This window comes from Propithecus coquereli, unplaced genomic scaffold, assembly GCF_000956105.1.
Source record: "Propithecus coquereli isolate 6110/MARCELLA unplaced genomic scaffold, Pcoq_1.0 Scaffold77, whole genome shotgun sequence".
NCBI classification, from domain to species: Eukaryota; Metazoa; Chordata; class Mammalia; order Primates; family Indriidae; genus Propithecus; species Propithecus coquereli.
Window position 1 is genome coordinate 746,265 of NW_012153840.1, and position 5,986 is coordinate 752,250.

Below are 5,986 nucleotides of genomic sequence, written 5' to 3' on the forward strand. Positions count from 1 at the left end.
TTTGATTTCTTTCATCAGTCTTTTGTAGCTTTCAGCATGCAAGTTTATACATATTTTGTTAGATTTACACTACAGTATTTCATTTCTGGAGTGATTATAAATGGTATTGCATTTTAATTTCAATGTCTAAGTGTTCGTTGCTAGCATAATACATTAAAATAAAATTGATTTTTATGTGTTGCTTTTGTATTCTGTGACCTTGCTGAACTCACTTATTAGTTCTAGGAGTTTTTTGGTAGATTCTTGGGATCTCCTATGTAGATAATCATGTCATCTGCAAATAGGGGCAGTTTTATTTCTTTCTTCCTGATCTGTGTGCCTTTTATTTATTTTCTTGTCTTACTGCATTGGCTAGAACTTCTAGTACTAGGGTGAATAACAGTGGTGAAAACAGACATCCTTATCTTATTCCCAATTTTATGGGGAAAGCATTCAGTTTTTCACCATTAAGTATGCTGTTAACTCTAGGTTTTTCATAGATGCCGTTCATCAGGTTGAGGAAGTTTCCCTCTATTTCTAATTTGCCAAGAGTTTTTATGATTAATGGATTATTTTAAATGGTTATTTTTATGATTAATGGATTTTTTTAAATGGTTTTCTGCATCAATTGACATGATTGTGTGATTTTTCTTCTTTAGCCTGTTAATATGGTGAATTACATTGGTTTTCAAATATTGAACCACCATTGCATCCTTGAAATAAAACTCACTTGGTCATGGTGTATAATTCTTTTTATATATTGCTGAGTTTAATTTGCTAATATTTTGTTAAGAGTTTTTATGGCTGTATTCATAAGTGATATTGGTCTGTAGTTTTCATTTTTTAGTACTGTCTCTGTCTTGTTTTGGTATCAGGGTAATACTCATATCACTAAATGAGTTGGAGAGGGTTCCCATCTCTCCTGTTTATCTGCAAGAGCTGGGTGACATTGGTTTTAATTCATCTTTAAATGTTTGGTAGAATTCTCCAGTGAAACCATCTGGGCCTAGAGATTTCTTTTTGGGGAGTTTTTAAATGATAAGTTCAATTTCCTTAATAGGTATTGGGATATTCAAATTATCTATTTCATACTGGATGAGTTGTGTTAGTCTTTGCTTTTGAGGAATTTGTTCATTTTATCTAAGTTGTCAAATTTATGTGTGCAGAGTTGTTTGTAATATTCCCTTAGCATACTTTTGAGTTCTGCGGAGTCTGCATCAGTATCTCATTACATTCCTGATACTGGCAATTTACGTCTTCTCGTTTTTGTCAGCCTTACTAGATGTTTCTCAATTTTACTAACCTTTTCAAAGAAGCACATTTTTGTTTCATTGATTTTCTCTATTGTTTTTGTTTTCAATTTCATTAATTTCTGTTTTTATCTTCATTATTTCCTTCCTTCTACTTGCTTTGAGTTTCTTTTTCTCTTCTTTTTCTAGTCTCTTGAGTAGGGAGCTTAGATTATTGATTTGAGACTTTTCCTCTTTTCTAATATAAGCATTTTAGTACTATCAATTTCCCTCTCAGCACTGCTTTAGCTGAGCACCACAGATTTTGATATGTTGTCTTTCATTTTCACCCAGCTCAATTTTTTATTTCCCTTGAGAAATAAAAAAATTTTATTTCTCGTGACACTTCCTCTTTGACCCATTGATTATTCTGAAGTATATTGTTTAGTTTCCAAATATTTGAAGATTTTCCTGTTATTTCTCTGTTATTGATTTCTAGTTTGATTCCACTGTGTTGGAGAACACACTCTGTATGATTTCAATTCTTTTAAATGTGTCCAGGCTTGTTTTATGACCTGGGAAATGGTCTATCTGGTATGTGTTCTGTGAGCACTTGAAAAGAATGTGTGTTCTTATATCCTTGCTATCTAGCTATCTAGTTGTTCTTTTGTTTTTGGTTGTTTTTTTTTTTTTTTTTTCTTTTTAGAGATCAGGTCTCACTCTCTCACTCTGTCACCCAGGCTAGAGTGCAGTGGTGCCATCATAGCTCACAGTGACTTTGAACACCTGGGCTCAAGCCATCCTCCTGCCTCAGCCTCTTGACTACGAATGCATGTTACCATGCCTAATTTTTTTTTTTTTGTATAGACAGAGTCTTGCTACATTGCCCAATCTAGTCTCAAACTCCTGGCCTCAAGTGATCCTCCCGCCTTGGCCTCCCAAAGTGCTGGGATTACAGGCATCCACCAATTGTTGAGAGAGGGATGTGGAAGTCTACAACTATAATTGTGGGTTTGTCTATTTCTCCTTTCAGCCCTATCAGACTTAGCTGTAGAGGACCTACCTGGTGTTTGGTTTATACACATGTCAGATTGCTATGCCTTCTTGGTTGACAGAACATTTAATCATTATGTCCCTCTCTGTCCCTGGTTCATTTTTTGCTCTGAAGTCTACATTATCTGATATAAATAAAGTCATTTATGCTTTCTTTTGATGAATATTTGCATGGTATATCTTTTTTCATTCTTTTAGTTTCAACCTCCTTATTTCATTACAGTTGAAGTGAGTTTCTTATAGATAGCCTATAGTTTTTTAATTCATTCTACTAGTCTGTCTTTTAATTGTTATGTTTAGATCATTTATATTTAAGGTAATTATTGATATATTAGGGTGTGTCTGCTATTTTGTTTTCTATTTGTTCTACTTTCTGTGTTTGTTTTCTTTTTCCTGCCTTCCTGATGGTTCCTTAAACATTTTTTGGAATTTCATTTTGATTTATCTATAGTGCCTGAGTGTATTTTGTGGGGGGGGAAGGTGGGAATTTTAGGTCTACACGAAGCCTCCACTGATACCTCCCCTGCTGAGCGGGAAAGAGATGCCTTGTTACTGCCTCCATGGGGCCTCCACGGGGCCTCCACTGACACGGCTTGGGGCAGGCTTGCTACCACCGGGCAGTGGCGAGCATCCTGTCTATTTGGCCTCCTGTAAAATAGAGGAATTAGTTTTACTATCTAAAGGAAATTGGGGTCCCCACCCCACCGGAATTTGGGCTGCTCATCAGACCCGATGTTTTTTGACAGGGACACGAAACATGAAATGATTCTCCTCTTGCTATAGAAGAACCACTGAGCCCACGGTTTTTAGTCACTATGACAATAGGGGACTCCAAGTCCATGTCATTTAGAGAAGGTTGGCTTATCTGGGTTCAAGTTATACCCTCAGGTATTCCTTTCATTTGCTTTGAGTCTGGAACCCTCTACTGGGCTCAGGCTAACTTCCTCCAAATAATTGCTGTTTCAGCTGGCTGAGTTCTGAATTCTTCTCATTCTCTTCCTCTCTGGTTGGTAGTTATTAACATTTCATCCAGTTGGGTAGCGCATGGCTCAGGCACTTGTCTGGCACTGCCCGGGATTTGAACAGGGATTTAGACGCAGACATGCTCCATGCCCAGGGCATTTCTCTCCGCCTCGGGAGGGTTTGATGTGAAGGGCAGTAGCAGACGTGTGTGAGCGAGGCTTTCTTGGTGCTGGCAACAACCCGTGTCTGGCGTGGCCAGCAGAGAATAAGCCTGGAATCTGCTTCCCTCCCTGGGGAAAGGAGGCTTTTGCAGTCTGGCAGGGGCTCAGTCAAAGGATAAATTCCTCCTATCTTTGGGGAAAGCAACCAGCTCATTATCTGGGAGTTTGAAGAAGACACTTCCCCACCAGCCCACCCCTGCAGTAGTCAAGGTTCTGACCCTTCCTGCTGGAGGACACTCAAAATGTCATCGCTGGAACTCTGCTTCCTGTTGATGGAAATGCCCAAAGGAGATCTCATATTTTGTATGGCAGGATTAGTGAGTTCCATAGTCTTCTTTAACACATTAACTGCCGTGTGAGTTGGATTTCACTCATGGTAGTTTTGTGCCCAGGGCCTTCGTGTTGAAGCATATGAAGACTCAATTCTCCGAAACAAATTCAGTAAGTATGTCATGAGTCACATACAACTCCATTGGCGTGCAGTGTAAAAATCGAATCTGGCTTCGCGTGAGTTGCATATAACTCATGCACAGAAAACAATGAAAAATAACAAATTTGTCATTAAATTAGAAAGGGTTATTTTGTTTTTGAAGTTTTTATTCTATTTTGGTAATAAAACACCATGGCCCCAGGGAAAAAAATTTTTTGCTGGTGTAGCAGTCAATGTGTTAAAAAAAAAAAAAGTTTATAGGACATTTTCCCCTCGTACCATAAACAGATGATAAAAATTTAAGGGAAAAAAATGGCTAGTTGAAGGAAATACAAAAGAAAAATATCCCCTGTTTTGGCACACAATTTTATTTCCTTTCATTTTTTATAGAATTTTTAATTTTATATCTTATAGATTATTTTTTGTTCTCATGCGACTTATTTGTTTAAAAATTTTTCCAGTTATTATTTCAAAACTAGGAGTAGTAGTACTGATTTATTTTTTCCAGTTTTATTGAGGTATGATTGACAAATAAAAATTTTATATATTTAAAGGATACATTTTGTTATAAGTATATATTGTAAAATGATTACCACAATCAAGCTAATTAACATCAGTGACGTGTGTGTGTATTGAGAACACCTTAGATCTAATCTCTTAGCAAATTTCAAGTATATATTAACTACAGTCACCATGCTGTAGGTCTCCATAACTTATTCATCTCGTAACTGGAAGTTTATACCCTTTGGCCAACATCTCCCCACTTCTCCTACCTCCCAGGCCCCGGTAGCCACCATTCTACTCTCTGTTACTGTGAGTTCGACTTTTTTTTGAGATTCTAGTTATAAGCTAGATCATACAGTTTTTGTCTTTCACTTAGCATAATGTCCTTCAGCCTCATCCATGCTATATCAAACGGCAGGATTTTATTCTTTGTAAAGACTAATATATTCGTCCGTGTTTGTGTAGAGGTGGGTCTGTGCTGTGTGTGTGTATCACAAGTTCTTTATCCAGTCATCTGCCGAGGGACACTCAGGTTGTTTCTGTGTCTTGGCTACTGTGAATGATGCTGCAATGTACAGGGAGTAGAGACACCTCTTTGAGACAGTGATTTCATTTCCTTCGGATATATACCCAGAAGTGGGATTTCCGGATCATGTAGTAGTTCTATTTTTAATTTGCGGAGGAGCCTCTGCAGTGTTCTCCATAGTGGCTGTACCGATTTGCATTCCCGCCGACAGTGTGCAAGGGTTCTCTGCTCCACACCCTCACCAACACTTGCTACCTCTTGCCTTTCCGATCACGGCCATCCTGACAGGTGTGAAGTGATGTCTCACTGCAGTTTTGCTTTGCATTTCCATGACAACTAGCCATGCTGAGCGCCTTTCTATAACATCTGTTGGCCATTTCTGTCTTCCCTAGAAAAATGTCTGTTTGGGTCTTTTGCCTATTTTTTAATCGAGTTATTTGCAAAACTAGTATTATTTTTTTAAGTAAAAAGATAAACTCATCCCCAACCAGATCCCCTCATTCCACTCCCCACTAGTAACTTCTGTTATCAATGAAACGTAAATCCTAGAATTTCTTCCAGATCATTACAGATGACGGGATTGTGTCAAAACCTTACTGTTTCACAACATTTTTCATTTCATTGGTCTCAGACAACGTTCTGTCTTGTGTGGAGAAATCTGATTTCTTCCCTCTTTTCATACATTTAAGTTTTAAAAGAGGCATTCAAAGCAAATCGTGCCTGATTTAATCCATTTCCTAGGGAACGATTACTGTGACCGTTTAGACTACGCCTGCTTATTTGTTTAGCGCTTTACTGTTTCACAGATTGTTTCCTTTTGTAGCCAGGTTTTTTCACTTAATGTGCGAGGCATTTGTCACATTACCGTAAAGACCTCAGAGGGGTCACAGATCACATCAGACGGAGCTGTCACACTTTTCCTACCCATTCCCTAGGCTTCTACATTTGGCCAGCAAGGTCCTCCCTTTCGCTGTTAGGATTCCCTAACAAACATTTGTGTCTGAATAGGATTACTTCTTTTCCTATTTTCCTAGAGGCTGAATTCCTATTTGAGACAGCTTTCCAAAGGATTATACCACAT